General features: G+C 38.8%; 1 long non-coding RNA gene across 1 annotated transcript in view; it reads right to left on the reverse strand.

Annotated features, from left to right (window-relative positions):
- The window catches only part of LOC119827893, a 20969-nt gene extending 7695 nt beyond the window's left edge, over nucleotides 1–13274 (reverse strand). Inside the window, exon 1 of the long non-coding RNA XR_005287724.1 lies at nucleotides 13164–13274. This is a non-coding gene — a long non-coding RNA (uncharacterized LOC119827893). The remainder of the gene's footprint in view (nucleotides 1–13163) is intronic.
- Nucleotides 13275–14469: the final 1195 nt, after the last annotated feature.

Genomic DNA, 14469 nt, shown 5'->3' on the forward strand with positions numbered 1-14469 from the left:
TTTGAATTCTATTAATAATATAAATAGGATGACTTTTTTCTTTTTTAAAAAAAAATTATTTATTTATTTATTATGCATACAATGTTCTGTTAACATGTACACACTAGAAGAGGGCACCAGATGTCATTATCAATGGTTGTGAGCCACCATGTGGTTGCTGGGAATTGAATTCAAGACCTCTGGAAGGGCAGCCGGGGCTCTTAACTTCTGAGCCATCTCTCCAGCCCAGGATGACTTTTCTCACAATAAATCAATGCCATGCAAAACCTTAGAGATGACAGTGAAATCACCAGTGTGTTGCAAGCTGTGACGGGGTGGGGAGGAAGCCCCTGGGACCTTCAATTCCTAGCACTCTACTCGCTGTGATCCTAAAACTTGTCTGCAAATAATGGAAAAATAAAAATTTTTAAGAGAAAGCTCTAACACTTTTTTGGGGGAATTATTGTATGCGTCACAAGCTGGTATAGAGAGCTCAGAGCAAATATTCCTAAAGCAAATTGGAAGATTACAAAGGGAGTGCCAACTGTACAAGTTATTAAGACTAATATAAATAAATAACTACTAGGAATATGAAGGAATCAGATTAGAAAAACAGAGAAAATCAACAGGTATGTAGTAAAGAATCTGAACACTATTACATGAAAGTATGGCATCACAAGGAAAGAATTGCTAACTGAGAAAGAGCAGGAGTGATTACTCAGAGTGAAAACAAGCTGAACCATGTTCATTCTTACCGCGTGTTCTTTTTCGTTTGTCTGTTTTTTGAAATAGGGTCTCACTGTGTAACTCTGTCTGCCCTGAAACTCACAGAGATTCTCCTGCCTTTACCACTGGAATAGCTGCATGGATACAGATAGATTATACTGAATCTTTATCTTACATCAGACCAATATGTATATGAAGAGAAATTATTAAAGTTAGCTAGGTATTTTAGGTTTTGTCCCCCACTTTATACTTTTAAATACTACTGCAGTCTGCAGGAATCATGCAGTGAGATTGCAGCCGATGAGGCAGAAGGCTGACCCACTAGAAAGAACACATTCTGATGATGGAGATAAACCTAGTTTGCAAGGCAAGGTGCTGGTCCCACCACCTTTTGCATATCCACTGATTCTCACAGTGGATCTCTTGTGAAGCCATAAGCGTTCTTCCTTGGTTCAAGATTCAGCAATGTATGGACAAGTGGGCACAACTTTTTCCCATGACTGGTATATTGGGTCATCCCCCTTCACACATTCTGTAGGACTTCAAGTGGGAAATTTAGTCACACAGTGATAACCTTGGTTACTACAGTCAAATGTCTGCTTCGTTCCCTGAGATACATTAGAAGCCTATTCCCTGCAACTATTTTCCATTTGGCAGGACATGCAGTCAGGAAAGGAGTCTTTTGGATAGATCACATTTGGAACCTTCTGTAGCAGGCGTGGTCGGTCGGCAATTGGAAATAACCAAACCGGCCTTATATAAAATACTCAGCTTTAATAAAAGGAGAAAATGGGAGAAACTTACAGAGCCAGAGTTCCAGTGAAGAGCAGGGAACCAAGAGGGCAAAACAAACAAAACACAGATCTTTTAAAGGTATTTTGTACCCCAGAGGGGTCATGCCCCTCAGACAAGGGATTGTTCAGCTTCCCCAACAACCATCAAACATAAAGGGGCATCCAAACTCAGAGAGACCATCCTTGCTGCAACCACACAAGGTTTATTGACAGGATACGAACCAGTGCACTGGGGCTGAAACTCATTTTCCATGAAGGGGTAGAGTTTGACACCACTGAGTAGCTGGGAGAAGGGGTATTTAAGGGAAGAAACCATAACCCAATAACCCAAAGGGAGTAGGAAGGACGTCATTGGAAAATTCCAAAAATACCAGTCATCATTGGAAAATTCCAAAAATACCAGTGATAATCACAAGGGGGTAACTCCCTGTTTCTCAAGATTATAATCTAACTTTATGGTCAGCTAGTTCCTGGAAAAGAGTCACGGAACCAGCTAACCTAGAGTTTTGGTTCTTCTCTCCCTGCTAGATTTTTTTTTGGCCCTACTCTTTCTGCTAGAGGGGTCTGAATTTATTCAGTCTTTCAGCAGGTGGGCAGGTGTAGAGGCCCAAAATTATGGGCCTATTTTCACATTGATCAAATGTCAAAGTTGGAATTTACTTCTAGTTCCTTCAAGGTTATTGTGCTTCTGCCTCAAACAAAAGTCCCACCTAGGTATTGACCAGAGAGTTCTGCTCTCTCAGGGTTAGTGTCAACAGGTGTGGCTAATAACTAAACCTTGTACTCCAAAAATAGAGAAGTAGATTTGTTTCTACCTCAAACAAAAGTGTAAGGATGCAACTAAGTTCCAGTTCCATTTAGGAAGATAACTTGGGATTCCACCCAGGGAGTGGTTTGCCAACAGAATGTTTTGGTCTAGGGTGTGAGCACGACTTGATGATCTGTTTTGTTCTGGAAACAGAATGTTTAACTATTGATGTAGCCAGCAACTTTCAATTGGTATGTTCATTTCCTTGGATCATGTTAATGCAGTCTTTATCTTACTCCTACCTTTTGGGATCAACATATTTTAAGCAGTTGGAAACTAAACATGGGTGAATTTTCATTACTCACTGGAATTCCCTCCCAGTATTATCCTATGTATTTCTCTGTTTTATTATTTTCATTCCTGGCTTCATATTCTTTACTGTATTTCTAAATCCCCATGCCTCTACCTTGCAAGGGGTATTTTGGTGAGGCTGGTCCCCAACAGGCAGGCACAATGTGGAGGTAGTAGCTGAGAGTTCAACTATAATCTACAAGTTGCAGGCAGGAAGAGAGAAAAAGGGACTGGTATGTGGAATGGATTAATAAAATAATGTTGCAGGATCCACAGTGGCTGCAGTGGCAGAAACACTGCAGGTTTTTGAGTGAGGGGTAGGCAGTGGGCCATAGAGAAGTCAGTCCCAGCCAGGGACTGCGTGCACGAGACCATGCTGTAGGTTTCTGAAGGTGGCTGGTCTCAGGCGGTAGGTGAGAGACAGAAGAATAGGCACGCAATGCAGAGTGAGGTTGGATATTTGTTCAGTGGGTTATGAAGGGGAGAGGAAGAAGGGGAGGAGTAAAAGAGAGAGAGGGAGGGAGAGAGAGAGAGAGAGAGAGAGAGAGAGAGAGAGAGAGAGAGAGAGAGGGGAACTGCCTCTTTGAGAGGGAGTCAGAAAAGGAAGAGAATCAGGCTGTAATCAGGAAGGAAAATCTGCCTGCCTCATCATCGGGAGGGGGGAGTGGGTGTGACTTGTCTCTTAAAAAGACAGAACAGATCAGTACAGTATGGAGTTTTGAAAACTCAATTCCCACTGCCAATTAAATATTTTCTTCTACATGACCATATCTACTCCAGCAAGACCACACCCTTTTTCACTAACTGGAGACTGGGCATTCAATGGGTCTATGGGGGACATTCTTATTTAACCATCACAGACATATTGAACAAAGACATTTTGCCTATTCTATAGACTGTCTGCCCACTGGAATAGTTGTGTGCTTTGCTATACAGAAGCTGTTTTATTTGTTTGTTTTTTGAGCCAGGGTTTCTCTATATAACAGTCCTAGCTGTCGTATAACTCACTTTTTAGTCCATGTTGGCCTTGAGCTCACTGAGATTCACCTGCCTCTGCCTCCCAAGTGCTGCAATTAAAAGTATGCATCACCACCACCCAGCCAGGAACTTTTAAATTTTGTGAGGTCTTATTTATCAGTTGTTGTTCTTAGTATTTATACAATAAGAGTCCTGTTCATAAAATACTTTCTTGTGACAATGAGTCCAAGTATATTATCTACATTCTCCTTAATAAGATTTGGGTTAGTGGATCATATGTTGAATTCCTTGATCCATTTGGGTGTTTTTGTGCAAGGTGAGAGATAATGACATAGTTTCAATTTTCTATGTGTAGTTATCTAACCAGCACATTTTGTTGAAGATGCTGTCTTTTCCCCAATTTTTATTGTTGGTCTCCTTATCAAAAATTAAGTGTATGTAGGAATGTGAGCCTTTGTGTAGGTTCTTAATTTTATTCTAGTGATCAATGTGTTTATTTTTATGCCAGTATCATAATGTTTTTATTCTCTGTTGAGAAATAAGAAAATGAAGGAGATAAAGTGGATATAAATAGAAAAGGAAGAGAGCAAAAAATACTCCCTAAGAAACCACCAGTCACACCAGCCAGAAAAGTAGGCAGATAATCTTCAAATCTTCAGACCTTCACTCTCCCTCCTCTCCTCCAACTGCAACTCCAATCCCCCAGTCTCAGCCCTAGTTCTGTTGCAGGTCACCTGTTGTGATCTCCCCTTCCTCCCTGTACACGTCCAGAGGATCAAGCAGATCTTCTCCCATAGCCTTCCTTACCCAGCCCATTTATCTTGGCTAGTTTTATGTCACCTTGACACAAGCTACAGTATTCTGAAAAGAGGAATCCCGAATTGAGAGAATGCCTCCCTAAAATGCAGCTGTAGAGCATTTTATTAATTAGTGGTTGATGGGAGAGGACCCGACCCATGGTAGGTGGTACCATCTCTGTACTGGTGGTTCTGGGTTCAATAATAAAACAGGATGAACAAGTCATGAGGAGAAAGCCAGTCATCAGCACTCCCCCCAAGGCCTCTACATCAGTTCCAACCTCCAGCTCCCTGCCTGTTTGAGTGCTTGTTCTGATTTCCTTCAATGATGAATAGTGATCAGGAAGTGTAAGCCAAATAAACCCTTTTCTCCCCAAGTTACTTTGTTCATGGTGTTTTATCTTAGCAATAGTAACCCTAACTAAGTCACCATCCCTTTGTCTAAACCACAAATTCCTGCAGGCATTCTTTGGAAACCATTCAGCCACTCCAGCCAAAAAAAGCAGATAGACCAGAGAAGCAGGTAGACAATCTTCAAATCTTCACTCCCCATCCTTTCCTCTAAGTCCAATCCCTAAGTCTTATTTCCAGCTCTGCAGCAGACTACCAGCTCTGGCCCTCCTCTTTTTCTGCCTCCATCCCCAGGGGACTAAGCAGATTCTGGTGAAATACCCACCTGACCACCTTTCTTTCATCTCCCCCCCCCCATTGAATCCCTCAGACCACTTGTAGCCCATCTCTAACCCTAAGTGTCAGCTCCCAATACCAGGAAGTGTATTCTAACTGGAACTCTAGCGGTCACACCTGGGAGGAATTCAGCAGCATTCCCCCTAGCAGAAATACTCAGCTACCACACTCTCCTAAGAACCAGCGAGGGTTCAGGAAGCAAAGAAAGGAGCATCACCCAACAAAATCAAGAACACCTACCAACAGGGAGAATTACAGCCATTCCAAACCCAAATGGCTAGACACTGGCATAAAAACACAATCAATAACAGCCTGGACAATGTGTCTCCACTAAAGCTCAGCAAGCTTACTACAGTAGGCCCAGAAAATGCAATATCACTGAAGTGCCAGATAAAAGGTTCAAAAGAACCTTTATGAATATGATAGAGGTCCTTAAGATGATATGAACAAAAATCTATTAAGGTAATCTATGTAAAGAAAAATACTACACTGAATTGAAGGGAATAATTCAAAACTTGAAAGTGAAAATTGAATTAATAAAGAAACTCCAAACTCTGAAAAAACTGGAAGTGAAAAGTTTAGAAAACAGAACAAAAACCTCTGAAACAAGCATCACCAACCAAATACAAGAAATAGAAGAGAAAATCTTTGGCATTAGATATACAATAGAAGAAATGGATACCTTGGTCATGTTAAATTAAAAAAAAAAAAAAACTTGGCACTAAATATCCAGGAAATCAGGGACACTACAAAAAGTTCAAATCTAAGAATAATAGCAATAGAAGAAAGAGAAGAAACCCAGGTCAAAGGCACAGAGAATTTTTTTAAAAAAAATCATAAAAGAAAATTTCTCCAACCTAAGGAAGGAGATGCCTATCCAGGAACAAGAAGCATACAGAATACCATAAACACTGGACTAGAAAATAAATTCTATATAATAATCAAATTTCTAAACTTACAGAACTAAGTATATTAAAAGTTGCAAGGAAAAAAAACAAATAGTTTATATAGGCATACCTATTAGACCAAAACCTGACTTCTCAATGAAGCCCCTAGAAGCCAAAAAGGCCTTGATAGATATCCTACTGACTGTGAGATACCACAGATAACCCCTATGACCAATATTATACCCAGTAAAACTTTTAATCATGATAGAGGGAGAAAATGTGGCATTCCATAATAAGACAAAATTTAAACATATCTATCTACAAGTTCATCCCTACAGAAGGTGGTAAAAAAGGAAAACTTCAACCTAAAGAGGTTAACATCTCCAAGAAAACAGGAAAAATAATTATATCAGACCATAAAGTCAAAAGAAGAGGAAATACAAACAAATGAAAAACCCACCAAAAATAACAGTTATCAACAAACACTGCTCACTGATTACCCACACCGTGGATTGTTGCCCAATAGATGCAGACTAAGAGAATGGTTTTGACAACAGGATACACCCTTCTGCAACACTCAAGAAACACACCCCAATATATCAAGCATAGACTTTACAACTCAGGGTTAATGACTGGAAAAAAAATGTTCCAAGTCAAAGCAAAAGGACCTAAGAAGAAGGCCTCTATAGCCATTTTACAAACAAACAAACAAACAAACAAACCAAAAACCTTCAACCAAACACTATTCAGAAAAGATAGGAGATAGGAAAGAATACCACATACTCATCAAAGGCAAAATCTACCACAAAGAGCACACTGGAATAGAGTTCTTAACGAACAATAGTATAGTTAAATCACATATTGACCCTCACACACTTTTAATGGAAGATTTCAACACTAACAGACAAATAATCCAGACAAAAGTAAACTGAGAAACGCTGAAGCTAACAAATGTTATAAATCAAATGAACCTAACAGATGTTTAGATAACATTTTGGCCAAACACGAAAAAATAGACCTTCTTCTCTATCCCACATGAAACTTTTTTCTAAAACGGACCACATACTCAGAAGCAAAGTCACTCTTCACTGGTACAAGAACATTGAAATAATTCACTGCATCCTGTCAGACCACTGCAAATTACAGCTGAATCTCAACAACAGAAGCTTACAAACTCGTGGAAACAAAACAACTTTCTACCAAATAAAATCGGCCAAGAGAAAATAAAAAGAAGATTTGAATGAAAATGAAAACACAGCATACCCACATCTATGAGACACAATGAGCGAAGTTCTAAGAGGCAAGTTCATAGCACTACATGCCTAAAGCAAAAAAAAAAAAAAAAAAGAAAAAGAAAAAGAAAAAAAAGGAGAGATCTTGATCTCATAGTCATAACTTAACAGCACACCTGAAAGCTCCTTTTCAACTAGAAGAAATGATGACCCAAAGTAGATGACAAGAAATGATGAAACTAGGAACTAATAATAGGAATAGAAATGAACAAATAGAGTACCACATAGAATCAGTGAAGAGAAGAGTTGATTCTGTGAGAAAATCAGTAAGGTTGATAAACCTGTAGCCACCATATCTAAAAGGCTGAAGGAGATGATATAAATTAACAAAACTAGAGACCAGATGGGGGACACAATAACATGCACTGAGGAAATTCAGAGACTCAAAAGGACATACTTCAAAAACCTGCACTTCACTAAATTGGAAAAATCTAAAAGAAATGCATATTTTTCTTGATATATACCACCTAATAAGTTAAATCAAAATCAGAAGAGCAATTTAAACTGATCTATACTCCTAGTGAAAAAGTGGCATTAATTAAAAATCTCCTAATAATAAATAGCACAGGGTCAGATGATTTTAGTGTAGAATTCTACTAGAATTACATAGAAGAGTTAACACCAATATTCCTGAAATTATTCCACAAAACAGAAACAGAAAGAACATTGTCCAATTCATTTTGAGATATCATGGTTACGTTGATATCTAAAACATGTAAAGGCTCAACAAAGAAATAGAAATACAGACTAATTTCCCTTATTACAATAGCTGCAAAAATTCTTAATACATGCAAACTGAACCCAAACACCCATGAAAAAGATCATCCACCATGATCAACAAGGCTTCATACCAAAGATTCAGAGAAGATTCAGCATACATGGGTTTATAAATGTAATTCACCATTCAATCATACTGATAGGCAAAAAACCCCACATAATCATCTCACTAGACGCAGAAAAGACCTTTGGTAGAATCCAATACCCCTTCATGACAAAGGTACTAGGACTAAGGATAGAAGGGAAATACCTCATCATAGCTAAAGGTGATTGACAGCAAGTCCATCTTCAACATCAACTTAAATGTGGTGAAACTCAAGGAAAATTCACTAAAATCAAGAACAAGGCAAGAATGCCCACTGTCTCCATATCTATTCAATATAGTACTTGAGGTCTTAGCTAGAACAACAAACAACTGAAGGAGATCAAGGGGTTACAAATTTGAAAAGAAGAAGTCAAAGTATCTTTGTTTGTACATGATATGATAGAATATAAATGTTTCCTTGAGAATTACATCTCGGAACTCCTACAGCTGATAAATACTTTCAACAAAGTAAAAGAATGCAAAATTAACTAACAAAAATCAGTAGCCCTCCTATATACAAATGACAAATGAACTAAAAAAGAAATCAGAGCAACAATGTCTTTCTTAAGTCTCAAATAATATGATATCTTGGGGGTAATTCTAACCAAGCAAGTAAAAGACTTACATGGAAAAAAAATAAGACATTGAAGAAAGGAACTGAAGATAGCAAAAGATTAAAGATCTCGATACTCATAGATTGGTAGGATTAATTTAGCAAAAATCCCTACCAAAAGCAATCTACAGAGTTAATGAGATTTTCAACAAATTCCAACACATTCTTCACAGAACTTAAAAGAACAATTTCCAGCTTTATATGAAAACACACATAAAGTAATATAATATAATGTAAGTGGGAGAGCTGACCCTAAGATCATGAGAGCAGAAGAGCTGGTCCTACACCTTACCAGCTGCAGCACTCAGAAGCTCAGGCCCTACACCTCACCTGGGCAGCACAGTAGAGCTGACCTTGCTGGTGCTGGTGCTGGAAGTGAGACAGCCACAAGGGAATGGAAGCAGGAGAACTGGCCCACCTCTTGCTCCCTGCCACATTGAGCAAGCTAGCTGAGATAGTGCTGGTGAACTCTTCCTTATGATGAGGATGAGGGAGAGCTGAGGGCTGGCCAACTGAGCTACCATCCAGGCCGAGAACCAGTGCTATGTTTTGGAGCACATGAAGTGGCTCCAATGCTACAGTATCTCTATGATAATAGGATAAGAAGCAACCCAGTGAAGGCCCAGTTTCCACAGCACAGCAGAAGACAGAGACCTAGAACCAGAACAATGACTCATTGCAATGAACACTTGTAAGTAAGCTTGTATAGAATAAAGAGTATACTGTCACACTAACGCCCCAACTATGAGATATTTTTCTTTCAAATTTTATTTTATTTAAATTTATTTTTTTTATTTGGGAGCATTGCAAGGGCAGAGGGTGGATATGAAGGGACAAGGCAATAAATGGGATCGGGACACATGAGGTGAAATCCACAAAGAATTAATAAAAACTAAAAATAATAACAAAAACCCCACAGGATATCCAAAATAATCCTGAATAATAAAATAACTGCTGGAGGGATTTCCATCTCTGATCTCAAATTGTACTAGAGAACAACAGTAATAAAAGCAACATGGTATTGACATAAAAACAGACATGTCAATCAATTCAACATACCTATGGACACCAGATTTTTTTTTTTTTTTTTTTGGTAGAGAAGCCAGAAATACACACTGGAAAAAAGACACATCTTGCCCATCCCTCCTTGTCCATCCATAATTATTGATTCTATTCATCTATCCTTCCTAAAGAGATTAATCCATTCTCCCCTAGTTTCTTATTTTCTAATGAACCTCTGTGATTACATGGATTGTAGCTTGCTTCTCATTGACTTAAGAACTGATATTTACATATAAGAGACTACATACACTGTCTGTCTTTCTGGGCCTGAGTTACCTCACTCAGGATGATTTTTCCCCCTCGTTCCATCTATTTACTTGTGAATCTCATGATTGGGGGGGGGTCACTGTAATGGGAAGACAAAACAGAGCAAAGGAAGGGAGAGGGGAGCAAGAAAGTGAATACATGGAGGGACAGTGAAAACTGAAGGCCACTTGAGGGGTCATAGAAAACTTAATACAGTAGAAACTTCTTTCAATTTATACATATAGAAATATAATATAAATAAAATCACCAAGTATTTGAGGAAAGAGAGTCCCAACTGCCTATCATTCATGACCAAATGAAGATTCCAGTACTAGAAATGGGCTACATTGAATAGATCTGCTGGCCAAAGGGATGCCGTAGGAACCCCCAAAGGGCATAGTTTATTGTCAAGGATATTGATGGCTGCCCACAAACTGACAGTAAGGCCTTATTGCTGAAGAAAACACATACACAACTCATTAAGCACAGAGAAATAGAGATTTGACTACCTAGATTCTTCACCTCTGCGAACTAATAATATTCATGGAACTGGAAGGTACTCTTCTCACAATACCAAAGTAGAAACATAAATCCTGACCCAGCTATAAACCATTCCATTTACAAAAGTGACCTGCCTGAAAGACATGTTGGTACAGCAGGGGTACAAAGTTGTGGAAGTAACCAATCAATATCTGATTTGAGTTAAGGTCAACTCCATGAGGTGAACCCCCATATCCAATGCTGCTTAAATGGTCAAGAACTAGAGACAGGATAGGGCAGTGACCTAGGAAACAACCAAATACTAATGTTCTGTAAAAGGGATGAAGCAATAAAATGACTCCTAATGACATTCTGCTGTACTCAAAGATCAGTGCCTTGCTCAGCCATTATCAGATAAGCTTCCTCCTGCAGTAGGTAGGCACAAATACAGAGACCCACAGCCAGAGAGTATGCACAAGTGAGAGGCCTTGGAAACGCTCCATCTTAAATGGGATGTCTTCATCAAGTATCTTCCTTAAGGACTCAGGGAAATCAACAGAAGAGGAAGTGGAAAGACCATAAGAGCCAGAGGGGATGGAGGAACCAAGAAAACAAGGTCTTCACAACAGAAGGTTATACATATGAACTTGGAGAGACAGTGGCAGCAGGAATAGGGCCTGAATGGTTCTGTATCAGCTGGGGTCAGAGAACTGAAAGGAGAAGGACAAATTCCCCCAGCCCTTCTTGGAAGCTGCCCACAATTGATAGGCATTTACAAATGAAAAAGAGAAACAAAGCATTCCCCAGGGTGGTGCCCATGTTTAACAGTAGGTGAGGAACACAAAACAAACTCAACAGGATCTTTGGATGCTCTTTTTTTTTGTCCCATATTTTGTTCCAAATTTTTAAGTCAGGGATTTTGTTTCCTTTTTGTCTTATAAATCATTTTTGTATATATTATGGATTTTGGTTTGAAATTTTTAGGGGATTTTTGTGTGAGAGAATGTGTCTCAGTGTCTGTATGTGTTTCTTTTACTTTTCCCTTGGCTTTTTCTTGTTTGGCAATTTTGGTATAGTTCAATTTGTTTATTTTTAATTTATTTTATTATATTGTACTTTATTTTATTAGCATTTATTGAATGCCTGTTTGTTTTCTGAATAGATAAAGAAAGAGGAGAAAGATTTGGTTGGTGGGGAAGAAATGGAAAGTAGAGAAGGGTATAGTCAGAATATATTATATGAAAAATCTATTTTCCTCTTTTCCTTTCTTTTTAAAATATAAAAATAAAATACGATAAGATAAAACAAAAATTATCACATTGAAGTTGAACAAGACAAAAGAACAGAAGGAAAAGAACACAGAGGAAGGCACAAGAATCATAGATTCACTCATTCATATACTCAGGAATTCTATAACAACACTAAACAGGAAGACATAATATTTAGAGAGGACCTGGTGCAGACCTGTGCATGCTATAATAAGAAAACCTAATACAGTGGAAAATTTCATGTATATACATGAAAGTGATGTAAATAAAATCCCTAAATAATGGGGGAGACAGAATCCCAACTGGCCATCTCTTGTCACCAAACATAGCTTCCACTGGTTGAGAAACAACAAACAAAACTTGTTGAGACTGGGTTGCATCTAATTGATTTGTTGACCAAAGGTGTCCCATGAGAACCTCTAAACAATGCAGCCTGTTGTCAAGATAATAAGTTGCTCTCCACAAATTGACAGCAAGGTTCCACTGCTGAAGGAAACACCCATACAACTTATTGAGCTTGAACAGTTCACTCTGGTGCCTCCATAGAGCCTTTACCCCTACGTTCGAGCATCTTTGGTACCCTACCAAAAGGGAAACATAAGCACCAAAACAGCCACAAACCCTTTGATCTACAGTGGTACCCTGCCCTCAAGATTAGCTAATGCAATGGTGACACAGAGCTTGTGGGAGTGACAAACCAGTATCTGATTAGAATAAAGGCCCACTCCAAAAATTAGGACCCATACCTGACACTGCCTGGGTGACCAAGAACCAGAGGTTAGATAGTCTAAGGACCCAGGATACAACCAAATGAAACTGGTCGTAAAACAAAATAAAAATTAGTGGGCCAAAAAACCCCCTATTTTCAATAAAAAAAGAACCCAAAGCATCATTATTTTCAGATGATATGGAACTCTATATAAAAGACTCTGAAGACCTCACCAGAAATCTCCTACAGCTCATAAACACATTGAACAAATATAAAGATACAAGTATAACACTTAAAAATTAATAGATTTGCTATTTAAAAGACAAGCATATCAAGAACAAAATCAAGGAAATAGTCATACCCAAAACAGCCTAAAATTACAATGCTGTGTAATAAAAGTAACCAAGGAAGGGAAAGATTTGTACAATGAAATTTTAAAACAATGAAAGAACTTGAAGGAGATCTCAAAAGGTGAAAGGCACCCCAATCTCATGGATTGTCAAATATAGATGTTGTCGGAGACAACTCTTTCTTTACCAGTTGCTTAGACCCTAAATAATCACACAAAAACTGTATTATTTGCCATACTGTTTGGCCAATAGCTTAAGCACTTTTCCAGCTAGCTCTTATATCCTAAACTAACCCATCTCCATTAATCTGCCTCACCACCGGGTCGTGGCCTACCGGCAAAGTTTTAGCAGGCTAGCAAAGTTTCGGCAGGCTCCAGAGGAGGCGTTTGTCTCCTGTGGCAGCTACGTAGCTTATCCTGTGTCTGTCTCCTGCAGTGGTTTCATGGCTTTTCACTGGCTCTGCCTACTTTCTCCTCTATCTCTGCTTGGAATTCTGCCTTACTATATTCTGCTAGGCCACTGGCCAAAACAGCTTTATTCATTAACCAATAAAAGCAACACATATACAGAAGAACTTTCCACACCATACAGGGAGATACAAGAGCTGCCAAACACCCGCAGTTGCAAAACACATATTCATGTCTTCTATCTGGGCTAATCAATAGACACTCCCAGATAATGGTGTTAACCTTGGTAACCATTACTATTACCATAATCCATGGCATTACCCTGTTTATGGATTACCTTCAAAGCTCTCAAACTAGCCTCCACTGGTTGGTGTTATTTGTTCCATGCCTTGCTATAGCAATAGTACAGACACCATCCACTATTCTTAATAGGAAAATTCAGCCAGACAACCATGGTTTTAGGCTCTGAAACTACCAGAATTTCAGAACTTTTCTGTAAGGTTTCAAGGGTTTGGTATTGTCAGAGCTATATAGAGAGTTCAGTTCAGTCTTATATAGATAACCTCATGATCTGCTGTGTTTTCCCATAAAGAATGCCTAAAGGCTCATTATCTTAATCATTGAAAGAAGACAGCTTAACAATAACAAAGACAGCAGTTAATGGCAAATTACTTTCTATTTAGCCGAATTTGAAGTTACATGTTTCTTGTAAAATTATGCTCTGGAAAGCTATGGCCTGGGAACTGTCAATAAATAAATGAATGCTTTGGAAAGTACTTAAATCAAAGGTCATTCAACACAGATCTTTCCCTACCCAGGAAACAAGCAGCCACGTTCGGGGGGAACAACAGAAGCTGACAAGTTTATTTCTGACTGCTTCCATCCTAAACAGGAAAAAAAGGTGAGAAGGCTGAGAAGGCTGTGTGACTCATTTTTATCTCTTAGTGATTTCATCTTCAAATGAGTGTAAGATTCCCAGGGATCCACATGTAAATCTGTTGGAGAGGTAGGCTTACTGTTGGGATTTGTGTATTTGTGTCTACTTTTATTTGTAAAAAAAAATAACTGAGTAAGGATTAGCTTGCTCTCTCTCTCTCTCTTTCTCTCTCTCTCTCTCTCTCTCTCTCTCTCTCTCTCTCTCTCTCTCTCTCTCTCTCTCTCTCTCTCTCCCTCTCTTTGTCTCTGTCTTCCTGACACTGCACTAGTTACAGGAAACAAGCTGCTCTAGTTGAG

This window comes from Arvicola amphibius, chromosome 12, assembly GCF_903992535.2.
Source record: "Arvicola amphibius chromosome 12, mArvAmp1.2, whole genome shotgun sequence".
NCBI lineage: Eukaryota > Metazoa > Chordata > Mammalia > Rodentia > Cricetidae > Arvicola > Arvicola amphibius.